A 25,522-nucleotide genomic window follows, 5' to 3' on the forward strand; every position below is an offset into this window, starting at 1 on the left:
GGGGATTGAGTAATCCTGACAAGAAGAAACCTGGGGTGTCCAGAATCTTAACAGTTTGGAACTTATTCTGCACAAAATTTGCACATTGTTGTTTTTTACAGAAAACACCATTTTCTGAAGGGAAAATATCACTTCATTGTAGAAATAGTAATTCCTGTGCAGAGAAATTTCCTGGGTGAAAATGGGTTGCAGTTCATTATAAGGTGACAGCTACAATATTTTTTTCTGCCACCACCACATCTGTACTGATTTGCTCAACAACAGTTTTTTTTAGTAATTAAGGGCCCATTACATTCAGTGCTAAAAGAGCCCTCGGTAGCGCAGTGGGTTAAACCCTTGTGCCGAAAGAACTGATGACTTGATGGTTGAGTTGCTGACTGAAGGTTGCCGGTTCGAATTCAAACTGGGGAGAGAGTGGATGAGCTCCCTCTATCAGCTCCAGCTCCATGGGGGGATATGAGAGAAGCCTCCCACAAGGATAGTAAAATATCAAAATATCCGGGCATCCCCTGGGCAACGTCCTTGCAGACGGCCAATTATCTCAGACCAGAAGCGACTTGCAGTTCCTTAAGTCACTCCTGACATTAAAAAAAATTCAGGGCTAGAGAAAACATATACATTACTTGACTTAGAGACCAAGCTATCCTGATTTTGATATCATAACTGATATAAATCAGAGGGGCAGTAGCCAGTTGTTTTGGGACTGCAATGGTCTTCCGCAGGCTCTAAAAGGGCCACATCTCTTCATGAAGCTGCCCATCACACTTGAGCAGATTCTCATCAAAATTTGTTGAAACCACCTTCACAGCTGGCTGGTGGGCTGATTATGTTGGTGAAAAGGTAACACTAAAGAACATCCTCATGGAAATATATGCCCCTCACCAAGGCAAAGACAAAATTAAAGGAAATACAAAAGATAACGCCTCTGCCATATTTCCTGTGAATCAAGTTTTGGCTTCTCTATCAAGAACACCACATATCAACTTGCTGCTATGGCTCTGGAAAAGCTTTCATTGACAAGTGCCCAGTCAGTTCTGTTTTTTTCTCCTGAAATAAGAAGTAACTCTCAGCATGAAGCCAAGAGAAAAGGCAAAGGCTTATCAATGAGGTGTTCTTGTATTTTCTTTTTAGTTTAGCTTTCTCTTTGCTTTGAAGAGGGCAGATTTTTGGCATATCTTTGCCAGACAGGAGGACGTTCTCTGGCACTGCACAACAAAGCAGTGGTTTGATGGCACTGTATAGACTGCTGCCACCTGGTCGTCATCTACATGCTAGACCTAAGCAAAACACAGCCAGCTCTTATTATGGTATGATACAAAATTTCAGCAGGAAATCACTCAAGTGAGCTTGTGGCTTTATTTTTTCATGGGGGCGTGCGTTGTGGGAATCCTGGAGAATCTGAAGGGACAGAGAAAATATGCTGGGGAGCATGTGGCCTAAGGATCACTTATTCATCACAGTTCAATGAATTCAAGTTTGGGTTCTGCTCATCCGTTATGCTTTCATATTATACTGAACAAGGATGTGGGTGCAATTTTTGTAGGGATAACATCTGCCATGTGCACTTAACTTTTGCTCTTCCTGCTTTCTTAAATAGGTTGAGAGGGGAAGATGGGTAATGAAAGTGGTGAATGCCATGAGTAAAGATATGGGTGAACTCCTCTTTGTGATGAGGACAGGATTCAATTGTAGAAGTAGTTGTCAGAATTTTTTTATTTTTTTATTTGTTAAAGCTTCCCTTAATTCTGTTATTTTGTGATGGCAATTTCAGGCTAGTCTTCAGCATCCCCTTCTTGCATCTCAATTCCACGGATTTCTGGATTAGATGGATTGTGCAGATCTCTTTCAATGTGCCTATAACACTATGTAACAAAGTTTGAAAAAAATATGTTCCTGGTTTGAAAGTGTTATTTCCTGTTTAACTGTGTGGTACTTACTTTGAAAGTAGTTGTTAGACTCCAAAAGCTTGATTTTTGTAGCTGCCACAAACTATGCTGAGTTGGTTGAGACTTGATAAGGTATTCATTGAAGAACTATAGCAAAATATGCTGCAGGATGTTCTGCAAAATCAAAGTTTTTGCAGTTTAATAAACTTTTTTCATATTTTAATGATAGAACTAATTAGGAAATGGCATTTATAACCCGAGAACAAAAATTGTGTGATATAGATATTACACTCGTCACGTTAGTCAATGAAGGAGTGAGTCCTAGTTCATTTCTACTTCCAGTTCATCAACATGGGATGATTCTGGAGGGATTGTGATGCAATGGCTCCATTCCTTTCTAGAATTGAAAGTTCAGAACATAGTGCCACAGGGTTCATGCTGTGTGGTTTTGTGCCCCGGGGTTCCTTCCCAATGCTATGTAACAAATATGAAATCACTGAGACAAACAATTCAAAATCTGGGGTTTCCCTGGTGACATTCACTCTTACATTAAGGAAACCCTTATCCTAAACATAACCAGGGAACATCTCTAGCTAAAATTGGAGCCAGGAATCAGTATCTGAAACTCAGTATGGAAAATGCACACACCCTATAGGAATTTTATTTGCATTCCACACCACAACCAAAGACAAGTCTCTTTCATCTTTAACAAATCAACAAAAAACAGTATCAACTCACAATCCATTTGACTACTATAAACATTTAGTACCAATGCACTTACTTCATTTGTTTTGTTCTTCATTCTGATAATATTCATATGTTTCTCCCCCTTCATTTCAATTTAAGTGTATTAGTAATCCTAACTTGACTTTTTGCCATTGGAACAGAAGTCAAAAATTACCAAGAGCCCTTCTAAACTGCATGAAATTTTCTCCATATATTACTAGCAAAGTGAAAACTTCAATTACCTAGGTAGTGTAGTCTCCTTTGATACAAAAGCACGGATTTTTGAAAAACAACCATAATCATCTGCTCTGTACCCAGCAGATGAAGTAGTTGGATTTAAGCTGAAGCAACCATGCCACAGTTATATAATCGCTTCAGCCAATGACTGAGGGATGGACAAAATTAGAGATCTAGGCACAGTTATTTCTTTCAGCAATTAACTAAAGTGGAATATAGCTGACCATGTGTCACTACTATTTACTAACCAGATGTTTTCTAAGCAGGGTTCCAGGGACATCATGCTGCAGCACCTTTTATCCCCTAATTTTAGCTTCTACCACAGCATCCCTTCCAACCCTACGTTATTCACTGCCAGAATTAATAACATTTAACCTCCAGCTCAATATGCATCTGACATGAAAAATGTATTGGGTTCTATAAACCAAATAAAGTTGTATTAGACACATGTATTCAAAGATAAGTTGAGAATACTATATTTCAAGATACCTTTATACAGTTCTCTTGATGACAGGTTATTTTCTTTCCCTCTTTCTTTCTTTATAAATTATGTGACATCAAAGGGAATTCAAAGTAAAACACAGTATCAGTTTCAGCAACAGAAAGACATTTCTAAATTTATCCTGAACTTTTTTTGTCAACAAATGGCTGGCTGCCCACATTCACTCTATTGAATTGATTATAAGGTTACAAATCCCCCCCCCCCAACCTTCAGCGTTGACAACACAGCTCCTGAAAAAAAGGGGGGGATAACTTTTTACTGGCGTCGTTTATGAACTGGTGTGTTTCAGTAGATTAGAGGGCACTACTGTATAATAATCCTACAAATGCTAGCTGCTGCAGCAGCTGTTTCTAGACTCTCTTTACACCATCAAGGATTTTTTATGGTACATATCCGAAGTAGTGTATTCAATAACAAGCACTTGTTTCTTCACTAAGAACTTGTGGGCCATGTGTTTTTGATATGCCCTTAGTGACATAATCTTGGTGGTACTATTTTGTTATTGTTGTGTGTTTTCATGTTGTTATGGCAGCCTTAAACACCCTAAAAACACCAGATACTGTCTGATCTTGGAAGTTATGTAAGGTCTGCCATGGTCAGTCCATGGACAGGAGACCACCAATGAATCCCAGCCGCTGTGGGCTTTATTTCAGAGGAAGAAACTGGCAAAGAGAATTCCTTACCTAAGAAAATCCTATGAAATTATTGGGGTCACCATACGTTGAAAAACAACTTGAAGGCATACAGAAGACAAAGGTCTCATTCCTCCTCCCAAAAGAAAGTGCTATTGCAATTCATATTTACTACACTATGTAACATATTTTTTGTTCCTGGGTTATAAATGTCATTTCCCAATTGGTTCTAGTATAAAAACATGGAAAAGGTTTCTTAAACTACAGTTTGTTTTTGTGTGACTTCTTGCAGCACATTTTGCTATAGTTTTCATCCAGTCTCAACCAATTCAACATAGTTTGTGGCAGTCACAAAAACAAAGTTTCTGGAGTATAACAATTACTTTCAAAGTACTGAACAGTTAAACAATAAATAATACTATCAAACAGAAACATAATGTTTTTAAATTTTTGCTTCATTGTGTTATTACACCTCACAAATCCAATAGCTGAATAAATCCACAGTGGATCATCATAGAGGGATGTATACATTTTCTGATGCTTGCACCCTCTGTGCAAGCTTCAGATCTCAAACACAACATGCACACACCACTATGCTCGTAATTAGATCATGGAGGATGAATCCTTAAAGTAGGCTAATTCCTCATTTGTGAAGGAAATTCCGCTCTTTTAAGAAAAGGCAATGAAGTCAAGTGAGGTTAAGGGGACTGTGGGCCGTTCCACACAGCTGTATAAAATCCACATTGAACTGGGTTATATGGCAGCGTGGACTCAGATAGCCCAATTCAAAGCAGATATTATCTGCCTTGATATTCTGGGTTATATGGCTGTTTGGAAGGCCCCTGTCTCTCCCTCTCTCGCTGTCAGTATGAAAAACAAAGCCTGTCCTCTTCCTCCAAAAGGTTTCCCTCCTGATCATGACCCTCCCCTCCCCTCTCCCCACACAGTCATATAACCCAAAATATCAAGGCAGAAAATCCCACAATATCTGCTTTGAACTGGGACCCCTTCCTCGTAGATGTATAAAACCCCACATTATCTGCTTTGAGCTGGGTTATATGGCAGTGTGGACTCAGATATTCCAGTTCCAAGCAGATATTGTGGGTTATTCTGCCTTGATATTCTAGGTTATATGGCTGTGTGGATTGATCCTGGGTTATCTCAGTCCACAGCAGAAAATGTGGGGTTTTATTCAGCTGTTTGAAAGGGGCCTAGGACGCATAGAGGTGGAGGAGACTCCAAGGGCCCTCTAGCACCATGCAGGAAAGGTACAACACCAAAGCACCCCTAAGAGATGGCCATTCAGCCTCTACTTGAAAACCCCCGGAGAAAAAGACTCCACCACATTCCCATGGCCCTTCCAGACTGTTTCTATATCTGAGGATCTGAATCTGATCCCAGGTGAACTGGATTATATGAGTCCACACTGCCAGACAGAAAGGAGACCCTGGTGGCACAGTGGGTTAAACCGCTGTGCTGCTGAATTTACTGACCGAAAGGTTGGTGGTTCGAATTCGGGGAGCGGGGTTAGCCCCAGCTATACCGTCCTATCTTTTTGAAGGGACTCAGGGTGGTGAACAACAAAATCATCAAACATTCAATGCCTTACAACAAACATAAGTAAATACTCATCCCACCAATCCCAAAACGAGTACACATTTATACCACAAATAAGGGCTCTTCCACACAGATATATAACCCAGAATATCAAGGAAGAAAATACCACAATATCTGCTTTGAACTTGGAGCCCTTCCACACAGCTGAATAAAATCTCACATTTTCTGCTTTGAACTAGAATATGTGGCAGTGTGGACTCAGATAACCCAGGGCCATTCCATACAGCCCTATATCCCAGAATATCAAGGCAGAAAATCCCACATTATCTGAGTGTGGACTGAGATAGCACAGTTCAAAGCATATTCTGGGATACTCTTGATATTCTGGGATATAGGGCTGTGTGGAATGGCCCTGGGTTATCTGAGTCAACATTCCCATATATTCCAGTTCAAAGCAGATAATGTGGGATTTTCTGCCTTGATATTCTGGGATATAGGGCTGTGTGGAAGGGCCCTGAGTCAACATTCCCATATATTCCAGTTCAAAGCAGATATTGTGGGATTTTCTGCCTTGATATTCTGAAATATAGGGCTGTGTGGAAGGGCCCTGAGTCAACATTCCCATATATTCCAGTTCAAAGCAGATATTGTGGGATTTTCTGCCTTGATATTCTGAAATATAGGGCTGTGTGGAAGGGCCCTGAGTCAACATTCCCATATATTCCAGTTCAAAGCAGATATTGTGGGATTTTCTGCCTTGATATTCTGAAATATAGGGCTGTGTGGAAGGGCCCTGAGTCAACATTCCCATATATTCCAGTTCAAAGCAGATAATGTGGGATTTTATTCAACTGTGTGGAAGGGGTCTAAGAATAATTAAAACAGATAATAGCATATCAAATTTATATGGAGCTCCACTGTGGTCTCCAGAGCAGCAGAACCCAAGCTTGTGCTGACATCCTTTCCAGTATTTAACCAGGGCTCTCACCGTGTCCCCTCTCAGCCTTCTTTTCTCCAAGCTAAACAGACGCAGCTCCATTAAGTTCGCCTCCACCTGTCACTGGGGTCCTCGACGAGCAAAGAACCGCAAATCCCCCGAAGAAGTGGGAAGACAACAAGAAAGAGCGCTTTCCACTTACCTGCGCCAATGCTAGAGCTGGAGGCGTCTCTAGCAGGACCCCGGAGCCTTCCCAGAAGCAAAGCCCTCCGCCTGCTGCCATCCCAAAGCGAGAGCGAGAGACAGAGAGAGTCTAGGTCTGGCCAAACTTTGCTGGGAAGCGAGGCAACAGAGGAGCAGAGCGGCTCCGTCCTGAGGCGACGCTGCCTCTCTCTGGCTCGCTCCCTCAGTCCTTCCCCCGAGGCTTTGGTCCCTCCTCCTCCTCCAAATCCGGCGGGGCGGGCAGAGCCACTAGCTCCTGGCTCCTTCTGCTTGTCTCTCGGGCTGCTTCAGAGTTTGGCTCCAACTTCGTGCCCGTCCTCAAACCAAAGGCACCTGCCTGCCTGCCTGCCTGCGCGCGCACCGCACCCCCTCCAGTTTCCCTCGCGCCCCATTCATCCAGCCACGCGCCCTGCCTCGGAAGCACGCGCGCATTGGCGCTGCCCAGCCTGGGAACCGAGGCAGCTGGAGGCATGCCCGCCCGCCCTGCGCATGCGCCCGCCCTACCTCTCAGGTGCGCGAGCCTCCTTCTCCCCTTGGCATCAAAGTGCCTCCCAAACTTTGGATGATGAACTTGATGAACCAACCTGGACACAGCATATTATTTGAGAACACAGACATGCTGGACCACTCCGACAACTACCATGTCAGGCTACACCAGGCAGGGACAAACTTTGGCCCTCCAGGTGTTTTGGACTGCAACGCCCACAATTCCTAACAGCCTACTGCTAGGGAAGATTAGGCTAAGATACAGCAACTGGACCATTGTCGCCCAATAAATGTCAAAACTGATTGGAAATTATTTTGTGCATACAAATGGAAGAATACTGAAATTCCAATGAACAAATAATAATAATAATAATAATGATAACTTTATTTTTATACCCCGCCCCATTTCCCCGAAGGGACTCGGGGCGGCTTACATGGTGCCCCGCCTGATACAACAACACAACAACAATAATAACAAAACAATAACACAATTATCCCAACAATAAAAACATCAGCATCAATAAAACAGTCATTAAAATCAACATGCAGCATAAAATGTTAAAAACAGGAGACTAATTCATAGATCTAGACCAAAGTGCATGGGGAGAGGTAGTTTCACAGCTAAAATGGACAATAAAGTGCAATGTAATAATGGCAACGCATCAACAATGGAGCTATTTTAGAATGGGCAGATAAATCAAACCCAAAGACTAGAAATGGAGATGTCCACTATATACCATGCAGCTGGGGACAAGTCTACATAGGGACCACCAAATACAGCATTGCCCAAACATGAATCAAGGAACATGAAAGGCACTACAGAATAATACAAACAAAAAAGTCAGCCATAGCAGAGCACTTGATGAACCAGCCTGGACACAGAATATTATTGGAGAACACAGAAATGCTGGACCACTCTAACAACCACCATGTCAGACTATACAGACATGCCATTGAAATCCACAAGCATGTGGAAAATTTCAACAGAAAGGAGAAAACCATGAAAATGAACAAATCTGGCTACCAGTTTTTAAAAAGCTCTAAAATCAGGACAGTAAATATAGAAAAACATTCTGAGAACAGGGGAATTCCAGACAAGAATCAATTAGGGCCAGCTAACATCTCCCAACAAAGGACCTGGAGAACAATCCCTTAAAGAGCTGGGCATATTTAGCCTGTAGAAGAGAAGGCGGAGAGGAGACATGATAGCCATGTATAAATATGTGAGGACAAGTCATAGGAAGGAAGGAGCGGGCTTGTTTTCTGCTGCCCTGGAGACTAAGACGCAGAACAATGGCTTTAAACTACAGGAAAGGAGATTCCACCTGAACATTAGGAAGAACTTCCTCACTGTTTGGCAGTGGAGTTATCTGTGGTGAGGATGGCCATCTGTCAGGGGTGCTTTTAATGCAATTTTCCTGCTTCTTAGCAGGGGGTTGAACTGGATGACCCATAAGGTCTCTTCCAACTCTATAATTCTACTATTCCCCCAGGCAGCTACTAGCTAGGCCTTGAAACTGTGTGCCATTCAAATGTTTATCAAGGTGGCAAATTGCAACATTCACCCCTACCTCAAGCAGACAAGAGAGAATGCTTACATCCCAGAAAACTCACAACAACCCAATGAGACTTTTATTTCCATCCCACTCTATCTCCCCACTGAGGACTCAGGGCGGCTTACAACATACTGAGCGGCAAACATCCCATTCCCTATAAAATACAAAATAACATAAACCAAAAGATAAAACCCAAGCAAGCCCGTAGGGAACAGTTTAGGGGTTCAAATAACCTCCAAAAATTTTCAGATAAAAAAACCTGGTTTACTCATAATTTTTAACTGGTTAACCCAATCCCCTTGCCATGTATATAAGAAGCTGCAAGCATTATCTCAATCAAATTTTGATTATTAACACTATCAATACCTACCTTTCTAACAATTTGCATTGTTATGTTCTTCTTGATCAGTGATTTTTCCAGAGGTGGTCTCCACATATTCATGGAGATTTACATTTGCCAAAGGATATGTGCCCATAGACTTATGTTCGAATAGCTTATGCGGTAAGTTGTTTTGCAATAGGTTATGGAATGTCCAATACCATGTTATAATGTTGTTGTTTTATTTTGTTTTATATTGTTGTTATGTATTTTAATGTACTACATTTTAAACTGTGTCATTCAGGCTTGGCCCCATGTAAGCCGCCCCGAGTCCCTTCGGGGAGATGCAGACGGGTACAAAAATAAAGTTATTATTATATTAATATAATGCTTTTCTGTTAAACCACTTTGGGTCCTCTTTGGGAGAGATAGAGCAGGGTATAAATAAATAAATATAGTAATCGTAATATCTATGGGTTGCCCTGAATATTTTTAGGCTGTATGGTCATGTTCCAGTATCATTTTCTCCTAACGTTTGCTGCATCTGTGGTAAGCTTCCTCAGAGGTTTGTTCAGAGGTCTGTTGGAAATGACGCAAGTGGAGTGTGTGTGTGTGTGTGTGTGTGTATATATCTATAGGTAAGTGTCCAGGGTGGGAAAGAACCCTGTTTGTTTGAAGCAAATGTGAAAGTTGCAATTAGCAATCTTGATTAGTAGGCCGGGCTGTGGCACAGGCTGGAAAGCAAGCCAGCTGCAACAAATGACTCTGACCAAGAGATCGTGAGTTCGAGGCCAGCCCGTGCCTGCGTCTTGTCTCTGTCTCTGTTCTATGTTTATGGCATTGAATGTTTGCCTTTATGTGTGCAATGTGATCCGCCCTGAGTCCCCTTCGGGGTGAGAAGAGCGGAACATAAATGCTGTAAATAAATAAAATAAATAGTAGCCTTTCAGCTGTACAGTCCTGGCTGTTGTGCCTGGAGGCATCCTCTGATTGGGAGATGTTCATTGGCCTTTGACTGCTTGCTGCCTGGAATTCCTGTTTTTGTGTGGTGTTTTTTATTTATTTATTTATTTATTATTTATTTATTTCCCTCACTTGATGCCGAATTGCATTCATTTTGCAGTATACAGCCATGTAGTTTGACACCTCTTGTAACTGCCATAGCTCAATACTGTGGAATCATGGACATTGTAGTTTTGCAAAGTCTTGAGCCTTCACTGCCAAAGAGTGCTGGCATTTCCTGAAACTATACTGTAACAGTGATTCCCAGCCTTTGGTCCTCCAAATGTTTTGAACTTCAACTCCCAAAAATTCCAACCATCTTACCAGATGTTAGGAGTTGTGGGAGCTGAAGTCCAAAACACCTGGAGGACCAAAGGCTGGGAACCATGGTATCACTTTGGTTTCAAACAGCATTTATTCTACAGTGTAGAGACAGCCTCAGTTATGCTCAGAGCAAGGAAGGAAGAACAAGGTGAGGCATTCTTTTTCACCACTGTGGGCAGTCTCTTATTACAGAAGTGTGTGGGGAGAGTTCAGTGCAATTAAGCTGCACTTTATGAGTCTACACTGACCATGTAATGCAATTTCAAACTACATTATATGGCAGAGTAGATGGGACCTTCGTCTCTAAAGCTTAATATCATTTGCTGATTTTAAGGTACCTCAAAACATGCTTTTTTCCTCTTCTTTCTGTAGCCAGAAGCTTTCTGATTCCAAACCTTCAATAAAAGAATGAAAATCACTGGTTGCCAACTTATTTGACAGAGGAAAATAGGTAAAACTTTAAGGACATAGCTGCTGAGATAAACATGCCCCTACACTCGGTGTGCTATATAACAGAGCCTCATCTCACATTGGGCAAAGTGAGAATGAACAATCAAAGTTGTAGACTTTGGGCAGCATTATAAGAAACCAAATTACAGTACTGAATTTTCAGATGCATGGAACACATCCAGCCACAATAAAGTGTATTATGACACTTCACCAACTAACCAGAGTATAGCTCTATCTCAAAAGGGAATTACCAGTACCAGAACAGCACACATTTCAGCAGTCACCAGAGCTGTATGGTGCCTCATGGTACCTTTTCTGCCTGTTCCATTCCACGTGCATTTTTTTCCTTACCTCTCTTTTAAATATGGAAAATGATAGTATTTCTACATTTCTGGAGTGTAAAAAACAAACAGGAAACAATAGAGATTTTCTTGATTTCAGAGTTTCTGGCCTACAAAATTTTCTCCTTAGGAAGAGAAGGGGTCTCTCTGTATCCACATGTTTTTATTTGTTTGCAGCTCTCATATTCTATCAACTCATGCAGCAAGACTAATGGAAACTACAGTGCAATATCTTTGGAAGGTCACATACCCTTTTTGAAATAGAGCTATACCCTGGTTAGTTGGTTTTTAAAATACTTTTTGGAAGGCAGGAACAGGACACTAATTTCCCCTGAATTCACTGATTTGGGTTTAAAGGCTCAAGCTGTTTCAATGAGCACTGCAATTAGTTGATTTCAGCAATTTATGACCTTAAAAAGAGAGACCTAATGATATTCAGTAATTAGTAGGTATAATTTAAGCTTTGCACCGATTGTTGCAGTACAGATTTTTCTAGGCTTCATAGCTCCCTGACCTTTTCAAGTGGTCAGGCATATTAGTATATGATTAGAAACAATAAGCTCAGACTCTTACAATGAGCTCTATAATTGGTTAAGTTCAGCAATTTATGATCCCAAAAAAGAGCCCTAATGATGTTTAGTAATTAGTAGTTATAATTCAAGCTTTGGATAGATTGCTGCAGTACAGACTTTTCTAGGCTTCATAGCTCCCTCACCTTTTTAAGTGGTCGGGCATGTCAGTAGTATATGATTCAAAACAATTACAGTCTAAAGTCTGAAACCTAAAAGGCACATTATCATACCTACCTAGATTCTAAATCTGTGCTTTTTGTTTAATTCAAGCTACATAAAAACTGAGGAAGTTGCAGATCTTGGATATTTACGTTTAAGGTGATTGAATATAATGATGACCTGAAGCCAATTACCCTAATATAGTCACGTCTAAGTCTAAAAATTTTAGTTAAAAAAATCAATACAGAAAAATCTTGGTCATTTATCCATGGATCAGGGAGGTCACTGTATCTTCACTCTTATCAAACACAGAGTGGCGAAATGCAAGAGCTTACTCCATTCCTGAAAACCTAAAAGAAGCACCAACCCCCTCTACTCTCCCCACTGTGTGTGCCACTTCTGGCCTTTTTGAATGTTTGGGTAAGAAATGGCAGTGACCAGAGGATCCCTGAGGTGGCATTGGTGCTTTCCCCTCTTTACAGAATGACTCTCCGTCTATTCATAGATCATATCAAAATGCATACTTTTGGCCCGTAAAACTGCTCTTAATTTATACATGGTTCCAACTTATACAGTAGAGTCTCACTTATCCAACATAAATGGGCCGGCAGAATGTTGGATAAGCTAATATCTTGGATAATAAGGAGGGATTAAGGAAAAGCCTATTAAACATCAAATTAGGTTATGATTTTAAAAATTAAACACCAAAACATCATGTTATACAACAAATTTGACAGAAAAAGTAGTTCAATACGCAGTAATGCTATGTAGTAATTACTGTATTTACAAATTTAGCACCAAAATATCACAATGTATTGAAAACATTGACTACAAAAATGTGTTGGATAATCCAGAATGTTGGATAAGTGAGTGTTGGATAAGTGAGACTCTACTGTATATGAATATATACAGTAACATCTGAGGAAAAGCTTAAGTAACTTAACTTTTAAAAAAATCACAGGGCAGATTGTGTGGTGTGCTTTTCAGTAGTTTCTAATGTATGGTGAGCCTAAGGTGAATCTATCATACAGTTTTCTTGGTAAGAGAAGGGTTTACCTTTGCCTAAGATCATCCAGCGAGTTTCCATGGTCAAGCAGGAAATCAAACGCTTGTCTCCAAAGTTAGAGTTCAGTGCACTCAAATACAAGACAAGTTATAGAGATTGAGTATCCTATATCCAAAATGCTCGGGACCAGAAGTGTTTTGAGTGTCAGATTTTTTTTTGATACTAGAATACCTGTATACATAATGTTTGCCTTGAATGTGATGAAGTCCTTCTAATTTCAGTAAGAGAGGGTTTGCTGCTTAATTCTCTCAGCAAAATCAGTTCAACTCTAGTTTGCATCATTTTTGTTAGATCACATCCCTTGTTTGCACTGCTTCAGGTCTCTGTTGCCATAATGATACACTTCCTCAAAGCAATCCAAAATGAGTGGGTGAATGGCAAGCCTGCTAAAATGTCTGTAAGCATGAGTAGTAATGGAAGAGAGTATTAATATGGTTTCGCAAAAACGTGGCCTACGTCCAAGGCAAATGATGAAGCAGATGCTTCAAGATTGCTCAGATTATGAGAGAGAAAATATCTTTTTTTCCCACCAATGTTATTTCTCTTGGCAAAATCAGAAGTTGTGAACCAGATCAACTACCGTCAACATTTTCTGATGCCTCTAAGAAGTCCTTTGCCAAAAACTTTCCCAGGGTAGTGCTTCAGAATCAGAATTCCTTTGCCAAAAAATTCCCAGACTGGTGCTTCAAAATAATGTCTGATTGAAGTAGCCTATATGGGAGTGTATAAAAGTGCCTTGCTTGCAGCCCAGTGTGTATTTAGTTTGCTGAACATTCAGATCCTCAGGAAACCATTGAATCAGGACAATATTTCATGATATAAAATTATTATTGAAAAATAATGTTATTTGAATACACAATTTTACAATATTTTAAGAAAACATGCATATTAAAAGAATAATCTGATGTATTGCAAAAGGAGACAATAATCTATCCTCAGGTATTCTGATTGATTCATTAGATAACATGTCATTACTTCTTAAAATTATATATATATATTCCACATATATATGGATTACACACACACATACACACACACACACACACACACACACACACACACACACATTATATATATATAATGATTGTGTCACTCCAGCACTTGGATTGCTAATTTAAGACTGACAGTTTTATCCGCAGGCACTGCTGCATTTTATGAATTTTAATTTTTTTCTTATGTGTCATTTTTTGCATGTTTCTGTTATAAATTTATATTGTTATAGTCTATATGTTTATGTATTGTTTATTTTATGCTCAGCACTGGTAATACTTCTGTGAGCCACCTTCAGTCCCTTCAGGGAGATGGTGGTGGGATATAAATAAAGATTATTATTATTATTATCATCATCATTATACAAATTATCAGTGTATCATTATTACTTTACAGGTTGGACTGTGGTGCTGTAAAACCATTTCACATTTGCTCTGAATGAATGAATGAATGAATGAATGAATGAATGAATGAATGAAACCAACGCACTTCCAAACTGTCTGCATCTCTTTCTCCTCTTGGCATTTCATTTAACAGGTAGCTTCTTTCCAGAACACAGTTATTTGCATCTATTTTAGCCATGCCTTTAATGAAAAGTTATATTATGATTTCTCCTGCTTGACCTATACAACAATTAAATTACACTGAGATCCATGTCGATATGATTCTGTAAATCTCATGTAGTGTGAACATATAGTAGGGTTGTTTATTACATGAGCTCATTATACAAAGTTTCTGTTTTATGTGCTTTGAATACCATAGACATTTTCTCTCTAGGTTTCCAGTGCAATTCTAGGGTCATTTCCCACTGGAAAATCCAAAAAAAGTTGACGAAAAATTGCACTGGAGGCCTGAAGAGAAAACTACTCAAAGCAATTGTAGGTCCTCCTGCATGATTCTATGATATATTTCGGACAGAAATCAAGCTAATATTCAAATCAGGCAAGAAAAATATGGTTCCAGATTATACATGAACATCATATATAAAAAGTCTTGAACCTACTGTATTTGTGTAGTTTTTGTATCATAGGGTTTTAGCTATCATGTTAAAATAGATTTGAGTCTACAGCCTGGGGTTAGGCAGCTGTAGACACATGATGGACCGCACTCCACCATTAACCAGAAATAATAATCTGGTTGCTTCCAAGTGTGATTTTGAGTATTTGTGTAGTAGAGAGCATCCAAAATAGGAAGAGTCAATGAAGGGGAAATACGTTTTCTGGAGATCTCTAGAAGTGTGATTCCTCATTTCTTTCATCAATTCTTTTTATTTTGGAGATGATGGGTTGTATGAAGGACTTGTGGGTCACACAATTACCATTTCAATCAATTAACAGTGAAAACCCAGGTGGGATATGAGCACAAAAATGCACTGAGAGGAAGTTAAGTGCAATGCATCAAAAGTCAACAATCATCCAAGTAGTTACACAGCTACTTGAACTGTTATTTTCACATCTAATCAAAGTTGCTAGGATTTAGAAATTGCTATATGAATTAGTCTTTATTCCACTTTATAGTTTCACAGAGGTTTTGACAAATAACATAAACTTAAGGGATGAATGAATCTAAGAGCAAAATCATTTTTACAAAAACTTTGAAGGAAGGCACGCACTGGACAAGGCACAAGGTGGAACACAACCAGAGGCCAATTTGGAATTAAAGTAAGACAAATATTTGGGTTGTCTAGAAAAGTGCTTTTAAATGGCAGAAAAAGAAGTACCATGTTTAATCCAATTTTTTGCTGCTCTGCAGCTGTAAATAAAAAACACTTCAATCTGATTGGATAATATTTCCTTTATACTTCAATCTGTGCTCTTGGAAAACTACAGTTCTACTTAATAGCATGAAAAATTACATCACATGCTGTTTACAGTTCCATTTATAACATGACATGAACAAATTCTGCCTTGCTTAATCTTTCTGAGGAAATATTTATGATCTTTACCCTATCCTCTGTTCTAATTTGAGATACCATGTCCTTACTTATTATCTCCTCTCAGATGAAGTAATTATTGTATGGAGAAGAGAAGAGGGGGTTCTGAATGCAGAAGAGAAGCATCCAAATCCCCTTTTAGCTGTGAGTGCCTTTGTCCAATCCACTATGTCAGGCTGTTGTGAGAGCAATATGTGATGCTGCCTTATTGCCCTTTGCAAGAGATGGTCATGTACTGTTGTTATGGCCTTAGACCGAATGAACAAATAGTCTGCTGATCAGTTCTGAGAATTGTATTATGTGACGCAGGGAAGACAGAACTCTTAGGAATGAAACTCTGGGATTTAGCACCAGGTTGTTGTTCAAGAGTGGAGGGAAGGACTTTCAAAAAGACAAATAATTAGGTTCAATCTAGAGGAACTCAAGGATTAACTCTTTCTCAATCCAAAATGACCGAACTGAGGCTATTGTGCTTTAGATGCATCATGAGATGACTCATTGGAAAGGTGGCAGTGCTTGGTAAAGTGGAAGGCAACAGGAGAAAAAAAAATCCACAGTGATGGTGGATTGATTTAATCAGGGAAGCCAGACTTCTGAGTTTGCAGCCCTCAGCAATACCTTTGATGACAGAGTATCTTAGAGGTCTTCTCATTTATATTTTGTCACAAATTGAAACTGATTTGCAAGCAGCTAACAAACAACCCTACTGAGCTGAGTAACTGTGATGATATTATCACCTGTTCACCTTTTCCAAAGTTTCTCTATTTTCCAGTTATAATTGGTGGTCTCCCTCCAGTGAGCAGTGAGTCTACTGTGAACACTCACCTGAAATTGTAAACACCATAAACACAGTTGGAGTAATAGTGGAAGAGGCACACATAGTATTGCATTGCTAGATGTTCTTGATCTCTCTTTCTCCAGAGAGTAGAACCCCAGGTTTGAAGTTACACAAGGGAAGATTTCAATTAAAAGGAACTTCTTGACAGTAAGAGCAGTTTCACAATGAAACCAATAGAGAAATTCTTATGTCTCCTGCTCTGGACATCTTCAAAAAGAAGCTGGGCAGCTACCTGCTGTAGATCATCCTTTGAGCAGGGTATTGACTCAGTGTCCCATCAGGCCTCTTTGAACACTATGATTCTGTAACTCTAGGGCAGTGGTTCTCAACTTGTTGGTCCCCAGATTTTTTTGGCCTACAACTCCCAGAAATCCCAGTCAGTTTACCAGCTGTTAGGATTTCTGGTAGTTGAAGGCCAAAAACATTGAGGGACCCCATGTTGAGAACTACTGCTCTAGTGTATAAGCAATGCTGATTTTAAAGTAATCAAACCAAGCATGATTAGTCTTGGTAAGGACATGGATGGAAGACTACAAGAAAGACCAGGTGCTGTAGGCTTTATTTCAAAGGAAGGAACTAGCAAACCCATTTCTGAGTATTCCATGCTTAAGAAATCCCTGTGAAATTCATGAGGTCAATATAAGTTGACAGGCAACTCAAAGGTACATACACACATTGATTTATTTTGCTTTGTGTGTGTGTGTCTATGGCATCCAGCCCTGCTCATATATTGCTCTGAGATAACATTTCTAATATATCCCTGAACTTTCTTCTTCTAATACATTATCAAGCATTGCTTGCTTTTCCAGTCATTTTTAGCATGTATGTTTTGTTGGTTTCATTGACAGATTATTCTTGCATTCCTTGGCAGAGACAGATGGACTGATAACTACTCAGAAGTATATATCATTGAGTTCAATTGAATTTGCTTTCTGTATAATTCATTCATTTAAAATTGGAAATGTACAACATTCTTCTTGTTCTCCATCCTATACCTGTAAACTAGAACTAGGACAGCTATTTATTCAATATAGTTCATATTCCTTAATTAGGTTAAGCATTTCAGTGATAGAATAACTTGTGCTGTACATCAGTATGCAAATGGACCTCGTAGCACCTTAGAGACTTGGAGAATGAAGTTGGTAGCATAAGCTCTCATAGATTAAGGGCCAGAAGTTGCTCCTGGGCAATCAGATGATATCCAGGAACCTCTGGGCTTTAAAGAAGGGTAAAACCTATTAATCTGGTTTTATGCCACATTAACAGAAGTTAAGGAATGCTTTAGAGCAATGGTTTTCGGGACTACTAGGGGGCTCGCAAGGAGGGTTTCAGGGGTCACCAAGACCATAAGAAAACACACATTTTTGATGGTCTTAGGAACCCCTTTGGCAAAGAAGGCTGAAGATCTCTCTGTCTGTCCTGCTCTATGTGCCAAGATTGGTTCAATTCCATGAATCAAAGTTCAGAATGCTCTTTGATTGTAGGTGAACTATAAATCCCAAAAACTACAACTCCCAAATATCAAGGTCTATTTCCCCCAACCCCACCAGTATTCAAATTTGGGTGTATCAGGTATTTGTGCCAAATTTGGTCCAGCTCCATAGTTGTTTGGGTTCATAGTGTTCTCCGGAGGTAGGTGAACTACATCTCCCCTAAATCACTGTAAATTCCTTCCATAAAACAAAAGCATTTGACAACACAATTCCTCCTAAATCCCTTCAGTATTTTCTGTTGGTCATGGGGTTCTGTGTGGGAAGTTTGGCCCAATTCTATCGTTGGTGGGGTTCAAAATTACAATTATGAAGTAGCAGCTAAAATAATTTTATGGTTGGGGGTTACCACAACATGAGGAACTATATTAATGGGTCACAGCATTAGAAAAATTGAGAACCACTGGTCTAAGGATTAAGTCAAATATAATTCGATAGGATTTACTTCTACGTAGATATGGCTGGATTTTGTTCCTGATAATAAGGCTTGATAAAGAATTGTTCACAAAGTTATCCACAGCCCACTGAAGCTCCTTATGCTGGCTGCTATCTGATCAGTGTCTGTTCAAATAATTCCAACAATCCTTTTCTCAAGAGCCACACTTCCAGACTACAGAGCTGCACTGTCAGAATACATCCAATCATGACATTAGGAAAACCTACGGATGACTACATATGTAACCAAGCACAACATTTGTAACACATATGTAACCAAGCACAACAGAAATTGCAGTGTGACTGTCTGCATATTATATCTTGTAGTACTGGAGTTTTTGTATTGCTTCTACCACTGTCAAAACACAGTAGATCGATAGCCTAATCCCATAGAGAACCCCTTCAATGCACAGAAATTCACCCAAATGTCTTGCTGTCTGGCCATTACGGCAGAAGCACAGACAATTGCAAAAGTTTAATGTTCCCAGCCTCTGTTTTCCAAGTGCACAGATACATGCACACAATCTACCAAACTGCTGGGATGCGATGTTGGGAGTTATAATCTCTCAAACCAAAGTTTTGCAAATTGTATTTTTCACATTGAAAAAAAACTATTTGATAAACCCTTTATCACACACATATAATCATACGATATATGCAGCTTGTGGTTTTAATGCATGGGAGAGGGGTAATAGTTTAATATTGCAATGAGTGGTAGAAATACAGCTCTGGTGCTGTTATAAGGTGTTTTTTTATGAGGACTACTGCTACAAGCATTGCAACATCCATGTACACAGGATGTGTACTGTATAAGCTCTGATTTTTTTTTCTATTGCCATGTTGACCCCATTTTCTTGCACTGATGACTGTTCATTTATTTCCACAGGAGTCTAACATGTGCAGGTAATAAACAGAAAAAAAATATTTTAAGGGACTTTAAGAAATGGAAGAAAGGACCAAGCTAGCACAGCCATTTAAACCTCCTGCTATAGAAGATTCTGCAGACCGGTAGGTTGGCAGTTCAAGGCCGGGTTGGGGTGAGCTCCTGCCGTCAGCCCAGCTTCTGCTCAGCAGTTCAAAAACAACAATGTAAGTAGATAAACAGGTACAACTTTGGCGTGGAGGTAAAAAGGCACCCTGAAAAGCATACTGGCAAAATCTGATCAGGAAAGGCGTCCATGGATGACAGGCTCATCGGCGTGGAAAATGAAACAATAGCACTTTCCTATGGCCAAGTCGAGCACAGCCAGATGCCAGAGATCAAAAGAGGGAAGCCTTGCCTCTGCTTATGTACTGCCTGTCTTTGTCAATTGTATAACAGCATCGAATGTTTGCCATATATGTACCTGCAATCTGCTCTGAGTCCCCTTGGAGAGATAGAGTGGAATATAAATAAAATATATTATTATTATTTTATTATGACACAGCAAACAAGATAGATATGCTGGATTTCGTATCACAAAATCACAAGTCGAACACTTCCCAAGTGTCTAGGACTGTGTGATGTATTTTTGGATGATGCATGCAGATCCCAGTAGGGTGGCCTTTTGCAGTTGGCAGATCGTGATTTTGTCAATGTCTATTGTTTCCAAATGCCGGCTGAGATATTTTGACACGGCACCCAATGTGCCGATCACCACCGGGACCACCTGCACTGGTTTCTGCCAGAGTCATTGAAGTTCAATCTTGAGGTCCTGATAGCGGCTGAGTTTTTCCTGTTGTTTTTTGTCAATGCGACTGTCACCTGGGATGGCGACATCAATGATCCAAACCTTTTTCTTTTCCACAACTGTGATGTCTGGTGTGTTGTGTTCCAGAACTTTGTCAGTCTGGATTCAGAAGTCTCACAGTATCTTTGTGTGCTCATTTTCCATTATTATTATTATTATTATTATTATTATTATTATTATTATTATTATTATTATTAATGAAAGGAGAAGGAGTGGGAAATCCCAGATCTATGATCCCAAAACATGTTCTTTCCAGGTTTGGGCACAGTAGTCCACACTGTAGTGCTATAGTGCACAAATAATTTTACTACAATTGCAGCATATCTGGGCAGTGAAACAAATATAACAAATGCTCATCAGGGAAGAAAAGTGAATTATAGGTTGAATGAATCAGGTTGATGATATTGCATGATTTCTGAAGTGTGACTCATGGTTGTGAGGTGCAAGCATGCGTTATTTTTATCTTTATTCTATTTTTTAAAATTTTAACATTAGCCAAACACACTGTGACAAACCTTTTTTAAAAAAACAAAGTTGGTTGGCTAATAGAAATTAAAGGAATGGTTGCCTGACTTTACAAGATAAAGACAAGTTGGAAGGTTTTTTTGTTTGCTTGCTTATGTTGAGAGACTGCTTATCAGCAAGCTTTAGCAATACAGTTGTCCCCCCACATTTGTAATTTTGACTTTTGCAGATTTATTTTAAAATAATGCTTTTAGGACTCTGTAGGTTCTCCAGTGTGATTCTATGCATAACTTCCAGCAGATGTTGACCACAGATTTGTGCTGGCTGTCCTAGCAGTTGCTAGACAAGTGTTCTCTCAGGTAAAAATAGCAATTTATTCACTTTCCCAGAGGTTCTACACCCATAACTACAGCAAATGTGGAAGGATGACTATATATCAAATAGCTCTTAAGCATCTGAGACAATTCATCCAGGTCTCATAGCTATTTGCCCATGCACATGATATAATTTTCCAGTGCTACTATTATCTCATCGTTTATTACTTCTTATTACTGCTGCATAACTTACCCTAGAAATGTAAATGAAGGGGATAGTAAGCACATTCTACAAACAAACATTGTATTAGGATTAGTGGGTACTATCATGATGTTTACAATCTTCACAACTTTTACTCTTCGGTCTGTCTCATTTAAATAGTATGCCACCCATATATAAAGCCTCACAAGCCCTTCCTCTCACATTGGCATCCAATATAGTGTATGTAACCTTCAATAATTTCCTACCTCGTATGTTGCCACTGAAAGATTTGTGTGACTGCACGATACATCCTTGCAGATACTACCAGCAACTGAAGTGATACATTGACAGTGAGTCCTTTATATCCACAGATTCTGTATCCATAGGTTCAACCACACACAACTTTAAAATATTATTTTTAAAAAATCCAAAAAACAAGCCTTGTTTTTTTAAGTTCTAAAAGCAAACGCAAAGCAATTTTGCCACTTTATATTAGGAGCATTCATTTACTACACCACTGTAATATAATGAGACTTGAACAGTCATGGATTTTGGTATCCACAGTGGGCCCAGGGACTAAATCCCAGCAGAAATCAAAGGGCCACTGATCTAGAGATCTAGACTATTTTAAATAGTCCTTACTAGAAAACAACCATCAAATCAGTAGCTGAGTTGTGAGTCAATGCTTATGCAAATTCATTTGAGCCAATGGGCCTACTCTAATCGGGACACACAATTGATGTTAGACCATTTCCCCCAGGTGCTTAAAACTAAATAGTCTGTTTCAAGCTAGTATGCAAGCTGCTGGTTTTAACTGATTTTTCTTTATCAGGTCTGGGAAGTCACAGAAAAATTTCCCAGATTGTATTTGAACGTCCTTAGTGTCTGTATTCCACTTCTGCCAAAGAGGATGGCATCAGATTTATTAATATTAGTAACTAAATGCAAAAAGGATTGAGTCATCTCAAATTATATTTCATAGCCGCTTGGGATGTTGAAAATAAAATCATATCATTGGCATCTGTTCCAAATCTTGGGCACATTAAAACTTTGTTTACACAAAACTGACCCAATATCATTCATGTAAAAAATTAAAAAGAAAGGGCTTGTCAAACTCCTACATGCATATGAATCACATCAGTAACCACCCAAGCTCTAGCGTTGTTTCAGTGCAGAGTGTCCTAGTTAAAATAATAATCTTAGATCAACGTTCATTTCTGGTCATTTGTCACAGTTATGATTTTATTCATTTTATTTACGGACTCTAAAACTGTTCTTATGTTTTATTGTGTATTTGGATATGAGTTGAGTATTCCTATCTGAAATGCTTGGGTCAAGATTTTTTTTCCATATTCTGGAATACCTGTATGGCCATAGTAAGCATCCCACCCTATCTCCCCAAGGGGACTCACAGAGGCTCACAACATAAAAGGCAAACATTCAGTGCCATAAACAATACAACAATAAATTAAACAAATTCAAATAGACGATACAGCACATTCAACAATCATACAAACCAAACAAGAAGCAATAATAACAAGTTAAAACAATGTCAATAAAATGAGGGTTAAAAGCCATGTCCATATTACATTCCCTATTTCATAAGGCCAGGTCTTTATACATATATGTACTGTACATAATAAGATATCATGGAGATGAGACTCAAATCTAAATCCAGTATTCACTTATGTTTCATACACACCTTATGCACATAGCCTGAAGTTATTTTATACCCAATATTTTTAATACTGGTAATTCTGTGCATGAATTAAAGCCTGTGTGCATAAGAAAGCAAAGGTGTCATTTTCTCAGCAACCCAACTGGATAATTGTAGATTCAGGAGTATTCCAGATTTCCAGATAAGAGATGTTTAACTTGCATCAGATTTAAATAGCGTGAAATACCTGCCAGTGATGGGTCTTCTTTTCCCAAAAATGTTCTGCCATTTTGTCAGTATTCTCTTTTGCCAGAACCTCTAATTTTCAAAGATGTTTTGTACATATTTTGGCTGCAATATCAATTAGACTGACTGGTCTATACTTTCTAGGTGTCTAGTGGTTATCTTTTTGTAACATAGGGACTACAAAGGATAAGTTTCTAGATTCTCAGTATACATCTTGCATGATTTATGGGTAAACAAGCCAGCCAGTATTGAAGCCTACCAGTCATTGTTGTGTTTAAAGATTTCAGGAAGGAAGAAACCTTCTCCTGAGGCCTTATTAACCTTCAAATTCAGTGTAAGAGCGTTATCCTCTTGAGAAGATACAGAAAGCCACAGAGGGAATTAGTAATACCCGGTTTCAGGATATTCTCTACAAGTATTTCCTACTTGGATTACTTCGATAAACAAAATTAAACTATTTCCAAACTGAATCAACTCCTGAGATATCAAGAAAGAATTTGATTTACCCAAGTCTCCTGGAAACTACTTATTTCCAGGAACTGTTCAAGTCAGACCAAAATTTCATATGAAAGTCTAAGTGCTTTACTGAAATTAATTTTTTAACTCTCAACATTTTTGCGTATGTTAACTATATTTGTTGGGGCACATTAACACTATACAATTATAACGGTATGATTTCAATTTAATCTCCATGTTGCATTCTATGGAATCTTGGGGTTTGTAGTTTGGTCAGAGTCACCAGGAGAGCTCTTTGGTTAAGGACTCTAAAGGCTCCTTCTCTAAACTGAATGTCATGGCAGTTAAAGTGGAATAGTTGTGCTATAAATATGAAGTGTGAATGGGCCCAGTTGGAAGAATGGGGTAAGAATCATGAGTGTTGTCCATGCTAGGTAAATATGATAAGTGTTGGAGTAGAAGTACTGGAGGTTCCTTGTGCAGGTTATTTTCTACTGGAATAAAGCGTAACTAGCTTTATAGCTTTAATGAATCTGGGTTGCTGTAAATTTTCCGGGCTGTATGGCCATGCTCCAAAAGCATTCTCTCCTGATGTTTTGCCCACATCTATGGCAGGCATCCTCAGAGGTTGTGAGGTCTGTTGGAAACTAGATGAGTGGGGTTTATATATCTGTGGAAAGTCCAGATTGGGGAAAAGAACTCTTGTCTGTTTGAGGCTAGTGTGAATGTTGCAAATGGCCAGCATTTAATAGCCTTGCAGATTCAAAGCCTGGTTGCTTCTTGCTTGAGGGAATCCTTTGTTGTAAGGCATGAGCTGGCCCTGATTGTTTTATGTCTGTTAATGAAACTGTTTGGAGCAATGTTTCTTGAACTGTGCTCCTCCAGGTGTTTGGACTTCGGCTCCGACAAATTCCAGCTAGCTAACCAGCTGTTAGGAACTGTGGGAGCTGAAGTCCAAAACATCTGGAGGAGCAGAGTTTGGGAAACTGGTTTAGAGCATGAGTGGGAAAACAGTGGAGCAGAGACATGTTGGGGAGGGGGTCCGATACAATCTGTATTCCCAAGTCTTTCCAAGTCAACTGTAGCTTAAAAAAAAAAAAACACTGCAAAACACTTTCAAAGGGGTGGTTGAAATAGACTCATTATTGAAATCTTGAGAACACTTCATCTTCTCACTACCATGTTTTTACATCTTTACCTTCTAATGTACTGTTTAATCATTAGCTGCATTTAATTTCTGCTTTTCTAGGGTTCCCAGAACTGAAACATCCCAAGTTCCAACTCTGGGAGATTTCAGGGTCAAAACCAGAGACCTTAGTGGTGGCATAAAGGGCTGGTCCAGGGCAATATCATCACGGAGAATACATTTACAGTTGCCAGAATATGTCATTGAAAATATCTGGTTTCTAAGACATGAGAAAATATTTCTCTAAACTCTGCACTAAACTGAAAAAAAAATCCCTTAATTCTCAAGCATTGATTTTAACAATATGTAGGAGTTGTATGCCAACCCAATTTTTCAAGCAAAATTTCAGACCCTAATAGTCTTCTTCCATTAACCGGTGCCTCTTACCATTCTCTCTCCCTTCGTCCCTTCTTTCTTCTTTCTCTCTGTCAGGTTGAGGAATCTTCTCTCTTCCCCACCATAATCCCCATCATAAAGTTAGCATTGTGGGAAGGGAAGATGAGGACAGAGATAATGATACTGATGAGAGACCAACAGGGCAATAGAGATAAAAATAGCAATCGTGCGTGTCTATAAGAAGCAAGCCCCGTTGTGTTTAATAAGACT

General features: G+C 39.3%; 1 protein-coding gene across 2 annotated transcripts in view; it reads right to left on the reverse strand.

Annotated features, from left to right (window-relative positions):
* The window catches only part of znf385b (zinc finger protein 385B), a 304,135-nt gene extending 297,040 nt beyond the window's left edge, over nucleotides 1–7,095 (reverse strand). The window contains exon 1 of one of the 2 annotated variants that reach the window (XM_062963052.1): nucleotides 6,680–7,095. The gene's annotated coding sequence lies outside the window, so the exon portion shown is untranslated. Of the gene's footprint in view, nucleotides 1–1,937; nucleotides 2,090–6,679 lie in introns of those variants that run through there. The other variant, XM_062963059.1, reaches the window with a different exon arrangement.
* Nucleotides 7,096–25,522: the final 18,427 nt, after the last annotated feature.

Source organism: Anolis carolinensis, chromosome 1 (genome assembly GCF_035594765.1).
Source record: "Anolis carolinensis isolate JA03-04 chromosome 1, rAnoCar3.1.pri, whole genome shotgun sequence".
NCBI lineage: Eukaryota > Metazoa > Chordata > Lepidosauria > Squamata > Dactyloidae > Anolis > Anolis carolinensis.